The sequence below is a fragment of the Lutra lutra genome, chromosome 13 (genome assembly GCF_902655055.1).
Source record: "Lutra lutra chromosome 13, mLutLut1.2, whole genome shotgun sequence".
In the NCBI taxonomy this organism is placed as follows: Eukaryota; Metazoa; Chordata; class Mammalia; order Carnivora; family Mustelidae; genus Lutra; species Lutra lutra.
This window is the reverse complement of record NC_062290.1, coordinates 1,850,521-1,863,875: the sequence shown is the minus strand read 5'-3', so window position 1 is coordinate 1,863,875 and position 13,355 is coordinate 1,850,521.

Below are 13,355 nucleotides of genomic sequence, written 5' to 3'. Positions count from 1 at the left end.
CCTGGTGACGCAGTTGGTTAACCACCCACCTCTTGATCTCAGCTCAGGTCTCGATCTCAGGGTTGTGAGTCCAAGCCCCGTGTTGAGCTGCATACTTGGCGTAGAGCCTACTTAAAAAAACTAAATGTATGCATATGCATGGTGTGTGTACATATGTGTCAGTATAAGTAGGATTTATTACCTTTGTAATGCATTGAAATCATTCCCTTCTAGTGCATTTTATTTCTTCTTTCTTCTCTTTCTTGCCATCCTAATTTCTGTTGGTTTTATTGTTTACTACGTTTTAAGGTTTATAACACATATATTCTACTTTCAAACTATGCTTGTCTCCTTAAAGACGTTAAAGAAAAACGAAGACACAGCAATCACAATCTTATTATGGCGGAAATACTGATGGAGAGCTAAACCAACAATATCCATTGCCCAGCAAAGTGCTACCCGGACCACTCAGCGATACTGTTAATGGTCTTCATATAACTTAGGTGTCAACTTGCACCCATTGTTTAAAAATCCTTTCTCTGTGTACTCTGTTGCAGTTTGTGGATACTGTACGTACACAGACTAAAAATCTAAACAAACCCGATTTCTGTTTTTCATAGAGAATTTTCTTCGTATTGCTGTGTTTTTCTCCAGTCTTGAAATATATTCACCAGAAATTTTCTAAATGTTCAGTTATTTTTTTATTCACTTTACTGAGAATTTTTGCCTATAGTTAGATGTACGATCTGGGCTCTTTCTTTAAATTAGGTCTATAACTCATGGTAATGTTCTTTTTTGCTACAAATCTTCGTTCTCTTTTTCTGAAAATCACGTCGCATCATAGATTGGAACCACTGGATATTCTGTTTCCTCTGCCCCTCCCCCTTCCTGGGGCGTGTGGTGGGTGACAGACGATGTTGGCTTCTCTCCTTGCACACACCTTACCTGACGGCCTGTTCTTTCTTTAGTTGTCATTAAAATCGTGCAAGGTTTATTTTCTATTATCCAGAAAGTTCCTTGTCACAAGGCTCACCTGCTTCCCATGATGTGGGCGGCCTCCTCCCTACCCTGCCCAGAGGAAGAGCTTGGAAACACCACGGAGGGAGAAGGGAAGACCCCCCAATGGCATTGTTTCCTTGGGTTCTGGGGTTACCCTCCTCCTTCTCGTTAAGCCCATTGTTTACATTCTCACTGAGTCAGTCAACCTCAGACCAGCTGAGTCTGAGTCTCACCAACATTTTTTTTTTAAATATGCAACCCTATATAGTTGTATTTATTTTCTTAATTTAAATTCAATTTAAACAACATAACATACAGTGTATTATTAGTTTCTGGGGTAGAATTTAGGGACTCATCGGTTGCTTACAACACCCCATGCTCATTCCATCAACCCAGTACAGTTTTAAGTGGAATACATATGTTATTAACTTTAAAACATAGTTAATAATAAAACCAACAGAATTAGGACTAAAACTCTTCAACACAAAAGAAACAGAAATCAAAGAATTTGGGCTTAGAATCTGGCCACATAGATGTCCCTGGGCATGACGGCTGAGGCGGGAAATGAGTCTGATACCAGACGTCAGGGTTCATTCTCCATTCTCACCGAGACACGGGAGGGCACGGGGCAGCAGCCATCTGTATGCTTCCTGAAGCAGACACGGGTCCGGTGGGAAACCTGTCCATTCTACAGGCATTTCTCTTTCACCTAAGTATTAAATAAGAATTCTAAAGTATAGATCTGGCACATAAACTAACCAGTGAAAATACAACAATGCCCAGAAGTTAGAGCTTCCTGGGGCACTGCCTGCTGACCGTGAGGACATCTCACCACGTTCTTGACTCCAGACTTGCGTTGTGTGTAGACCGCGATCCACACGTCCACTAGGCACCAAACACCAGCTGAAAACAGAAGCACCAACAGGGAGTAAAGCAGAGACAGTGCTCCGCAAGGTGAAAACACCAGAATAGAGCAGTGAGTATGAGGGCCAGTGAGCAGAGGGGAGGACGGAACAAAGCGCAGAGGATGCAGAAGTCCTGATGGGAGAGGCGAGGAGCCACGGATAGTCCCTCCAGAAGGGGACGAGTGGGCGGGAACAAAGCCAGTGTGTTTACGCTCTGTCCCTAATGATGCTCTGTCCCTAATGACTGAATCACACTGAATGCATGATTGTTAACAATGAAACAAGATGTGTTAAACCCAAAAAACATGCATTCCAGTGAAAAATGTCAGTGTTTTAAGGTCAACAAAAACCTCACCCAATTTCAATCACTCTGCATCTCCTGGGATTTTATTTTTTTTTTAACTGGAAGGATGAGTGTCTGGTGAAAGCCTGTGTGTCAGTGGAAAACCCCGCATCCTGTGGGATTCCCTGGTGTGGGTGCTGTCAAGCGGAACCTCTCCGTGTCCTTTCAGACGTGAGAACGTTCAGAAATAAAGGATTCCTGCCCTTCTGTCCTGGATGTGTAATTATACTTCAATTAGAACAAATTTTTTTGTATTCCCTGAAGGAACACAAACTCTGTAGGAACCAAATTGAATGGTAAGTAATAAAGTTGTAATTAAATTGATAGTTGGTGGTTTCCTGCTGTGACCATTGGACAAAATGCTTGGGTTTTTTACAATATTTGCTTTGGAGCCCTCAAGGGGACCAGAGGGTATTATGCGCTATACAAGGCAGTTATTACGAAGAGAAACTCACTTAAGCTTTTTAGAACATTCTCGAGTCATGCAGCCTTTTGTTTGTAATTGGATTTTTGCTGGAGGTAGGGACTGGATGCTTCCAAGGGAAAAACGGTCTTCATCTGGCCGTGGCTAACCTGATTGAAGAAGTCAGTTGTAGGTCCTTAAGGTCAAGACTCTGGGACAAAATGAAAAATCACCCCGTTTTCTAAACCAGTGGGTAGAGGGCCTTTCTGGCTGCCCTCATTAATACACACCGTGCGGAGTCTAACCACATCAGTCCCGATGGGGCAACTCAGACCAGAACTTTGAAGGGTTATAGAAGTAAGTCCCAGACGTGTCATTTCAAGGCTAATCATTCTATCCATCACAACTATGGTGGAGAGGCACAAAAAGATATTTTTGGAGTCATGCTATTTTCCACATATTAAATATATTAAATTATACCCAGATACATGATTTTGCTTTTAAGATAGGGAAAGAAAATATTTTCTTTGGAAGAAACACATGCAGTAGATCTGTACATCGTGAAGTGGGCTACCAATGAACAATTAGCGAGTGTTCACTGACTCCTGCTGTATAGCAACTCACTCCAAAATTCAGTGGCTTGAAAGAGGGCTTCTCATCTCCAGTTTCTGCAGGTCCGGAGCCCACCAAGGCCGTGCTCTGGCTCAGGGTTCTGCCGTCAAGGTGTTGGGGAGGCTGCAGTCACCCAGCCACAGCAAAGCCCACCGGAGAAGTTCTGTTCTCAGACCCACCGGTGTGCTTGTGGGCAGGACTCACTCCTTGCAGGTTGTTGGCTGGAAGCACCTCCCAGCCCTTGCCGTGTGGGGCTGCTTCAGGTCTGTCACTGTGTCTTTGTCAGTGAGAGGGAGTAAAAGGAGCCATGGAGGGTGTGAGCAAGGGAGGGAGGGTCTCCTGTGACCCACCCTCAGGAGCTGCATCCCATCACATTTGCCACTTTCTGGTGGTTAGAAGCAGATCACAGGGTCCAGCCCCAGCTCAGGAAGGGGTTCCCCTGGGAGGCTGGTCATGGGGGCCACTCTAGCAGCCGCCAGCTCTAACCCAGCAAGCAGGGAGACAGGCACATAAAGAATAAACGGAATTCCCAGGCTGAGCAAACACTTCTTCATGGTCCCTTCCATCGATGCCCTCCTGCAGACCAACAGACTCCATCAAATACATCCCAATCCACTCTTTCTTCGGATTCCTAATTAGAGCGCCGTTTAAAAGGAGTTACCTGGTGACAAAGAACGATCACAAAGACGGAATGTCTTAATATTATGACATGAAAAATAAAACACGATTGATTCAAATAGTTAATGTTTCAGAAAGACAGCTCTATCCTACAGTGAAATATACCAGCTGACGGAAGATCTCTAGTCAATTAAAGAAAGACAAAATTAAGACACTAATGGACTATTGCTCTTTTCTCCCATCACACTGGGGGAGGAATTAAAGATTGAGACCATCTACATAGATTTTTTTTCTATGTAGATTTTTTAAATTTAAAAGACTAGACTCCAAATTTAGGGGGTTCAAGAGCAGGGCCGGAGGAGATTGGCAGCGTGTTGTCCACACTGTCCTAATGTGTAATGGTGACCAGGTGTTCCTTTTACAAACGTAACACAGTTTCTAACAAGCGTGCAGTCAGGAAGAAGGAACCCCGCATGTTCTTTATTCCCGTATCACAGTTGAGCTATGGGTTCTACGACCCCCATGGGGCACCCGTGGTGGGCCACGGCAGTGGTCCAAAACCAGCTTACACACTCGACGCAGGCGTGCCTTCTGCCCCATGGGACGTCACACAGATCCTTCTGGCTAACATGATGGGCCCTGGTTTGGAATGGGTTATATTTCCAAAGATCGCACCTCATGGACACCAGTAAACCAGTAAAGCGATGACTTTGGGTGCTGGAAACCCAGTTCTAGAAGGCAGAAATCATTCATCCACAAGTCCTCATTTGTCGCCATGAAAATCCTTCCTCAGAAACGTGTCTGTCCCTTTCACTCCGCTGTCTTTCTGGTTGACAGATAGCGATGGCTTTGGGTTCTCTCTATCACCAAGATGCTGCCGTGTTTAACTAAAAATGGGTTTCTGCAGGATGGCAGTAAATAAGAATGTTTCCGTCATCAACTACCTACGAGTATTGGTGACTTACGTGGAATTCTCTAGGGGCTCTGCCAGCCGGGCACCGAGAAATGCCCAGGAGCTCTCTGGGAACACGTGCACCACATCTCCAGAACTCTGGTCAGGAGCCATCCTGTCTTGCACAGACTTGATCTAGTGCCCCATGAAAACTGAAAATGGGACATAGAAATGTCACCACTCACCATGAGTTACGCAAAAGCTTGTCAGACAGCCAACAAAGCCAGAGCACAGGTGAGATGGGGTAGAAGAAGTCAGGGGAATGGACGCCCGGAGCAGGATGGCAGAACCTCACTCCCAGGTCTTAGATGTCTGCAGATGCTCAGGACAGCCCCACACTGACCCAGTTCCAAGGACTTGCTTGCAAGGACTGAAACCAACAAGTTTTCTGTCCCTCTTTCAAAGATTTGTCAGACGGAGATCCCATTTCTGTGCTAAATAATACTGGGACTAGGGTTACTTGTTCCAGAAAATACTTGCTGGAGAGAGAACACTAAGCCAACTATTAAAGTAGCTTATTATCAAAACTGGCATCTCCTATCATCAGCATTTTCTGGTTGACCTTCCCACTCCGTGCACACCAACCCAAGTCACACACTGCGCCCTATCCCAACCAGATTTCCCTTTGAGAGGTTGCTTCAAAACACCTATCCACATCTCTAAAATCTTATGAACGTCTTCCCGTGATTCCCCCTCCGAGACACTGTGACTGTTCTTCCATACTGCCATAAAACCAGTAAAGTTAGTTTTGCTTGATCAATAGGACGTTGGGGAGGTAACTTTTTCTCAGGAATTGGCAGGACTGTCAACCTATAGGCAATCCCTGCCCTTCCCACAACATCACACACGTATGTGAGAACTCACCTTGATTTAATGGATTTACATATTAAAATGATCTAGAAATTGGCCATTAACATCACATTAGAGGGGCCACAGGGTTTGCCCTAGGTTGTTCACGGCACTCCCAAGACATGGAGGTCTTCACCGAGCAAGATTTAGAAAAGTTGAGTCAATTTTATTGGGCTCTAGATGGATACGAAGACTAGCAACGTGAGCCACTGCCCATCTCAGCCCCATCTGCCTGGTGCAAGCCATTTTGCACTGTCTTCTTGTATCAGCTACCAGACGAGTGAGGATGGGCAGGAGACCAGGAAAACTCCACTCAGTTTTAGCAGATGCTTTCCTTAGTAGGAAGCTGAGGGAATTAGCTTTTGTTGCAAAATCAATAAGGAGGGAAAAAGGTATTTCTAATAAACTCACTTAGGGTGTGAACGCTGGCTTGTGTGTGAGGGTTTATGTATCTATGACCCCTGGAATGGCACAGTAGTGGTGATTACAACAAGACGATGCCTTTCTTTGACCAGGATCTAATAATCTGTTTTACCGGAACCGTAGACCAGTCGCTCTTCCTCTAAGGCAACTTTAAGGGTAGGCACTTTGCAAAACCTTCTAGCAATGACAATTGGATTTAAGGTGCCCATGATTTACTGATGGTCTGCTATGTGCTAAGAAATGTGTAAATATTGTTTTAAGTTCTCTAAACCAGTGCTTCTCAAATTGAATGTCCCCGAGGATCTTGTTAAGATGCAAATTCAGATTCAGTAGGACTGGGATGGAGTCCAGGAGTTTTTGTGGGGATGGAACTATTCTGTATCTTGCTTGTCATGGGGATTACATAAATCTATACATGTCTTCAGATTCATAGAACTGTGCAGTAAAAAATGACTCGTTTTTACTGTACAATACTTTTTTAAAAATAAGATTCAAAGTCACACACGCGAGAAAAAAAAATAAAAGAAAAAGATGTATCAAAGATGATGAGAAGCTCTGAAAAATTCACAGCATCACCATAAAATACTCCTTCCAAAATGTTTACCCTGAATCTGGCCATGAGGAAGAGATCCATTGTTCCAAACTGAGACTGTCTATAAAACAACTCGCCTAGGTTCTGCGAAATAATCAATATGGTGAGAGGGAAAACAAAAAGGCTGTAAACTGCTCGGATTTAAGAGTCTGAATACAGACAGGACAACTTGATGCAACATGGGACCCTTAACTGGGCCTTGAGTTAGGAGACACAGAACCCAGAAATAAGCGACATCATTGGGGGTAATGAGGAAACTCATGTGTCCACTCAATATTAGATAAAAGTACCACGTCAATGTTAATGCACCTGAATGTGACACTTTGGTTGGTTACAGAGGAGAATGTCCTCGTTTAGTTCATGCCAAAATACTCAGGGGACAACGGGACACAATGTCTACAACTCATTCTCCGATGGTTCGGCAAGACCCATGCAGGCGTTGTAGGGAATCAAATATGGCGGACGCTAATGCAAGAGAAGGGCCCGTGGGTGGCCTCATGTGCTTCTTGCAACCAATTGGAAGGTTTACCATTTTTTTCAAAATAAAAAGGCGGTGTACTAGTTTCCTACAACTGTCGTAAAGAACTACCACACTTAGCAGCTTGAAACAACACGCCTCAGAAGCGAGGCTGAGAAGCTGGTCAGATCTGGACAGCGTGACATGAATTCCTTCCCTGGCTGGATTTTCCTCCTGTGAGTGGCCTCAGGTAGATCCTGGCTCCAAGCACAGGACAATCTAGGCCTAATCACTCTTGGGAAATGAAAGAGAACCATCATTTGCTCCTACAAAAAAAAAAAAAAAAAAAAAAAAAAAGCTCAGGTGTTTCTGTCTTTTTAAGGTAGCTTCACCAGTGCCCTGTGTTTGCAGGTGCTGCTGTCCAGAACCTTCTTGGTATCCTCCGTCTTCCGTCTCTGGGTCTCTGGTTGTGCCTCAAGGTCAGAGTCCTGCCCCCACCACCCATACCCTCTGCTGTCCTCTGGATCACAGAAGCCTGGATTCAGACCTCTTCCCTCTCCTTGGAACACTGACATCCTCTGCTCTAACCCTCGGGGTCCTCCACCCAAACCCAGTACAGACCAGGACAGAAGCCCCTGGCTTCCTGTTTTTTGCTAGATCCACAGCATTTGGTGAAGATTCAAAGCTTACAAACAAACTTCTCCATTCTCTTGAGATTCCTGTTTTGCCTACATGTTGCTATTTTTTTTTTTAATTTATCACCAGCTTTTTGGAGGCAGAAAGCATAGATGTTCATTGTCAGTGACTTAAAAGAAAAGTCCATGTCCTAAAAAGCAGAGAGCTGTTTCTCACCACCAAGAGGGAGCCGGGCCCCTTCCTAACTGCTGTCACTCCAGCTGACTCTCCACCTCTGCGGCTTGTGCTACGGACTCCAGCCCAGTTCACGATCAGCTGTCTTTGTCGACTACACCTATTTCTCAAGGAATTAGCCAATCCCTATCACATACAATGTCAACTGTGTTCCGTAGGAACTAGAATGAACACAGAATTTTCAATCAGAAGTTTAATGATGAGATCAGCCCTCCCATTATCTTCCAAGGCGACAGGATGATTTCGGCATTTGGTCCTTTCAGTCGAGGTGGTACTGAGCTGTGTGAAGGGTGGGGGCACGTTTCTGTGGTTCATGGTACTCTGGGGGCTTGCAGGGAAGACTGTGGACAAACGTTGTATATCGCCCAGGACAATTTTCTTTTAACCAAAATTTGTGTTTCTCTGTAGTTTATCTGTGATCAGTTCCCAGTTTCCCTTTTCTTCTCTCTTTTTGTTGGGGGGGGGGGGGCGAAGAGGCAGAAATGCAAGTATTGTCAGATTTTGCCAGTGTTTCCATGGCTGCCAATGACACGCCTGAGTTTTTTCCCTGATAGCACATAATAAAACAGACATTATGTAAATAACTTTAAATGCCATCTAAATTTACATTTCCCTGCAGAATTAGACAATTGAGAGGCTGAGAATGTCTTATTCCCTCCAAATGATCTGGAATCCCTCTTCTTTAAAAATAACCCCAACATCCTCCAACTATTTGCCATGGCGACAACTTCCACTACCCAGAACTCACTCTCAGGGAGTAGTAAGAGTCCTTGGGTGGGACTGCAGCTTTGGCTGCTCCCTTGGGCCTCACTGAAACGACTCAGCTCATCTTTTCCGCCTTCGCTGGTACAGTCATTAACAGGGAACTAAAACACTTTCCCTCGGACTACCTCATAGAACCAGTGCTGCAGCCAAACCTTGCCCAACAGGGCCACCTTCAGCAAGCTTCTCTGTTGAGACCATGACCCCATCTATGCCTTTGTCTAAACTCACACACAGGTGGATACTGCACAAAACTGAAAAGGACAAAAGAAAGGAGCAACCTACAAGTCAAAAAAATGGTAAGAGGGCTTGGTGAGGCAGACGCCATCTTCCCTGCGTGGCTCATGCTATCATTTCCCACCCTAGGACAGCGGCGTTTGCCTCCTCCTGTGGAAGTGAGAACCATGAGGGGACCCGCCGAAAGGGCAACTGTAGTTTCCCAGTGTGGGGTCACTGCTTTTCAGTGGGGCCCTCCACCCCTGGGAGAACACGGATTGGCAGGGGCTCATCCATGTTCTTTGAAAGCAGCTTCCTTTCTCCCTGGCTTCTCCTCTCTGGGAACACGGAAGAACAGCATTTCCGGTTCCCTGAAGACTTGCTAGAAGTACGTGCGTGGCTCGTCTGGCTGATGGCGGTGGGAAGAAATCACGTGCGTCCCTTTTATTCCAGAGGACTCCATTCCCTATCTCAAACCCTCAGATCTCTCTTCCCCTCGGTCACAGGATTCACTGCACATGAGCCACGACTGCTGTCACGTCCCAGACCCTGTTGGAGGGGATGCCTGTGAGTGCTGGACAGAGGACATGCAGCACATTGGAGAGAAACCGTGCTCCGAGGCTCCGTGGTTCTGGGGCTGCTCGTTACCACAGGTAACACAGCCTGTCCTGACTAACACGGTGGGGAGACCCGGTTCTTCTGAACCCATTTTCAGCTATTTGCTGACACGGAAGAGTTGGTTTCGTTCAAAGGGGCAGGAGAAATCAGAGAGGAAATTCATTCAAATCACACACAATAGGGACAGCAACCTTAACTCATAGGTGATGGGGTGGGTTAGTCAAGACCTACAACAATGGTGCCTCGTGGCCTAGGGATGCTCATGGCTCTGGTGACCCATTTTTTCCAGAGCATGAAACGAAATGTCTTAATGGGATTGGAGAAGGAACAATGCCATTTGACCCCCTCCCCCACACCCAAATGAATAAATAAGTAACCACCAGTGATCCTGAAATGCCACCTCCAATATTTCCCAAGCCCCTGCCACTGCTTTTTAGTGGAGACCTTGACCCAGAATAAGATGCCAGGATGGCGTGTGGGCAGACGTTCCTCAAGGAGCTGAATCAGCTGCTGTGATGTTACATAGGAGAGCAAAACTGTAAACAGTAGAAGTTATGTAACAGAAGCACCATCCACCAAGGGCCTGGCAACCTCATCTCGTCTCTGTGCCACATGCGCCTGGGTTTTCCAACATTCCAAACTCTCCAGCTCGCCTTAGACTTGACTCAGACCAGAGAGCAGGACCTCACCTGCTGCGACGCTTTGCACGCTTCATACTCAGTGACCATGACAGGCTAAAGCCCAAGGCCAAAAGGCCAGAGATGTTACTCTGTAGAAAATACAAAAGAGGGGTGCCTGGGTGGCTCAGTGGGTTAAGCCGCTGCCTTCGGCTCAGGTCATGATCTCAGGTTTCCTGGGATCGAGCCCCGCATCGGGCTCTCTGCTCAGCAGGGAGCCTGCTTCCCTCTCTCTCTCTCTCTCTCTCTGCCTGCCTCTCTGCCTACTTGTGATCTATCTCTGTCAAATAAATAAATAAATAAAATCTTTAAAAAAAAAAAAAGAAAAAGAAAAAGAAAATACAAAAGACCTTGATATGCTACTGAAAGGGCGTGTGTCACCATTCTGCCATCGCAGCCCCGTTCCTGGTAGACGGTAGAACCTGCCTGAGGTTCCAATCAAAACCTTATAAGCGAAAGTATTGCTTTTCCCAATTTCCACTCGCTTAAAATGTTTCTGGTTTCAGGTAGTAGTATGGGATGAAATTCAGTGGGAAAGTGGAGAGGGAATTAGGAGAGATGGTTGTCACAGCCGGCAGCAACCGGAGGGCCACCTGCCGTGACATCCTGCCTTGACAGCTGACCCCCACCTGTGATTCCCTCCAGACCAAGGAAAATTAACTTTCTGTATCATTCATGAGAAAGGAGGGGAGGCCACAGTGCACATGGTATCCTGGGAAATCATGACTTTTGCAGGGGCTCAGGGAGAGAGCTGGGAGGGCGGCCCTACCCAGGGCACAGCGAGGCCCAGGGTGAGCATTCGTCAGTGCACCATAGGCCTTGGAGGTGGGTTCTCCCAAGAAACGCCATCAAGGGAAAATCACCAATGAGTCATGCTAATTTAATTTAACTGATTGCATAGTTTTTCTTGAAATTGCTGCAAAATTCTGGTTTTGTTTTAAAGATGCATACAAATGACAAGCTTCAGAAGTTCAACCAAGTTCTGTGGTTGCACATATTAATTTTTATATTATAGTTATATTAAATTACAATTAATTTAGTTAATGTTAAGGGGTGCCTGGGTGGCTCTGTGGGTTAAGCCTCTGCCTTCGGCTCTGGTCATGATCCCAGGGTCCTGGGATCGAGCCCCGCATCGGGCTCTCTACTCAGTGGGGAGCCTGCTTCCCCCTGTCTCTCTGCCTGCCTCTCTGCCTACTTGAGATCTCTGTCTGTCAAATAAATAAATAAAATCATAACACACACACACACACACACACACACACACACACACAAATCATGTAGCTCACCACCCAGAGGCTCACACATCTTTTTTTCTCCAAGTTGTCCATTCATAACTCAAGTCAGAGGAGACAGTGGGACTCTGGGTCGCCGCTGGGGCATGAGGGTATCAGGGGGAGGTTCCGGAGGCCGTTGGTGGAGGCGTCCTGACAAGAGGGTATCAGGACGAGGCTGGGAGGCAACGATACAGACTGTGGTGCAATCCCCTTTTGTTACCCCACAACCAGGATGTCTGGCAGACACAGAGCCATGCCGGGTAACAATGTAGACAGCAAAGGGACAGGCCGGGCCTGTCCCCTCCTCCTGCCTACCTTCACACTGCTTTCGATGTGGGTACAGAGCGGGGTGAGTGGGAACATCCTCCCACCCCCATGCATTTCCTAGAACAACCCAGGAGAAGACCTTGTGCAAGCCAAGGTCACTGGGGGTTTGTGTGACAGGCAGCCCAGCACCGGCCTCAGGAGACAGACACCGGCCCAGCCCTGTGTGAGGAGGGTGGGACCCTGTCCCCAAGACTCTTCCTGGCAACCAGAGGGGGTCTGGGGACACCAGAAGGGGTCACTGGAGTCCACATCAGGAAAGGGGAGCAGGAACCCCTACGAACCCTCTTTTCAACTCCAAGGTAAAGGAAGCTTTGAGGGGGGCCTGGCTTTTTCCAATTACCTATATTTAGCACTTCCTGAAAGTAGCTATTTTGAGTCGGGTGTGAAGGAAAGTGGCAGCAGAGTTTGAAAGAGGAGACAGTGCGTAAGAAAGCAGAGGAAATGTGAGCAGAAGACAAGCCCTAGTGGTCCGGATCGCTGTGTTTGGGTTCCCCTCTAGGGGACTGTGGTAAGTGTGTCCCCCACTGAGAACAGGAGGACAGAGAAGCATCTGGAGGGGACTGCTCAGGACAGGTGGCAGGTGAGCCGTGAGCAGCTCTGGCTGCCCTGCCTGGGACGGCTCTCGCTGATGGAGACAGTCGTCCTCACTGGAACAGTCCCAGCCTTTTCCCCGTGACGCCAGGGCGCCAAGCCCTTCATGTCTGTGGTTGCAGAGGATGTGACTTCTAGTTATGGCCGTGGTCGGCGGGGTGTCCATTAGCCCTGGGTCACGGTCACGGTCACGGTCATGGTCAGAGTGGAGCCCAGCGCAGGTGGCATGTTCCTAGCTATGGGAACCACAGCACCAACGGCCCCCCTCTAGACACTCCCCACAGCTCCTCCTTCTAAATGTGATTGTAAAAATCTCAATTAAGAGGATTTTCAATTAATGGAGTGTTCCAGGTAATTTAATTTCCTGGCTTAATTGAGCACTAACCAGAAAAACTTTTCCATTAAAACACGTCCCCCCCCCCCAAAGTGTATGAGACACACTTTCTTAACTTAGTGAACCTGATTTAAATTTTCTTTGATAATGAAGTCACTGACAGTGCTTTGGGCCAACCGGGCGGAAACTGGCTTCTCACCACCCAGCAGCACACACCGCTGCTCTGGGTGGGATCAGGCTGTTCCTGCTCTCTAGTCTGCTACTAATTAAGGCTGCAGAGGATGTCTTGGGGCACAAGACTTTTTCTTTCATAAATCAGATTTATTTCAGGGGCGCCTGGGTGGCTCAGTCTGTGAAGCCTCTGCCTTCGGCTCAGGTCATGATCTCAGGGTCCTGGGATCGAGCCCCGAATCAGGCTCCCTGGTCAGCGGGGAGTCTGCTTCTCCCTCTCCTCCCCACCTGTGTGCTCTCTGTCACAGTCTCTCTCTCTCAATAAATAAAATCTTTAGGAAAAAAAAATTAGTTTCAAGTATGCCTAAAGTGGAATGTTAGGG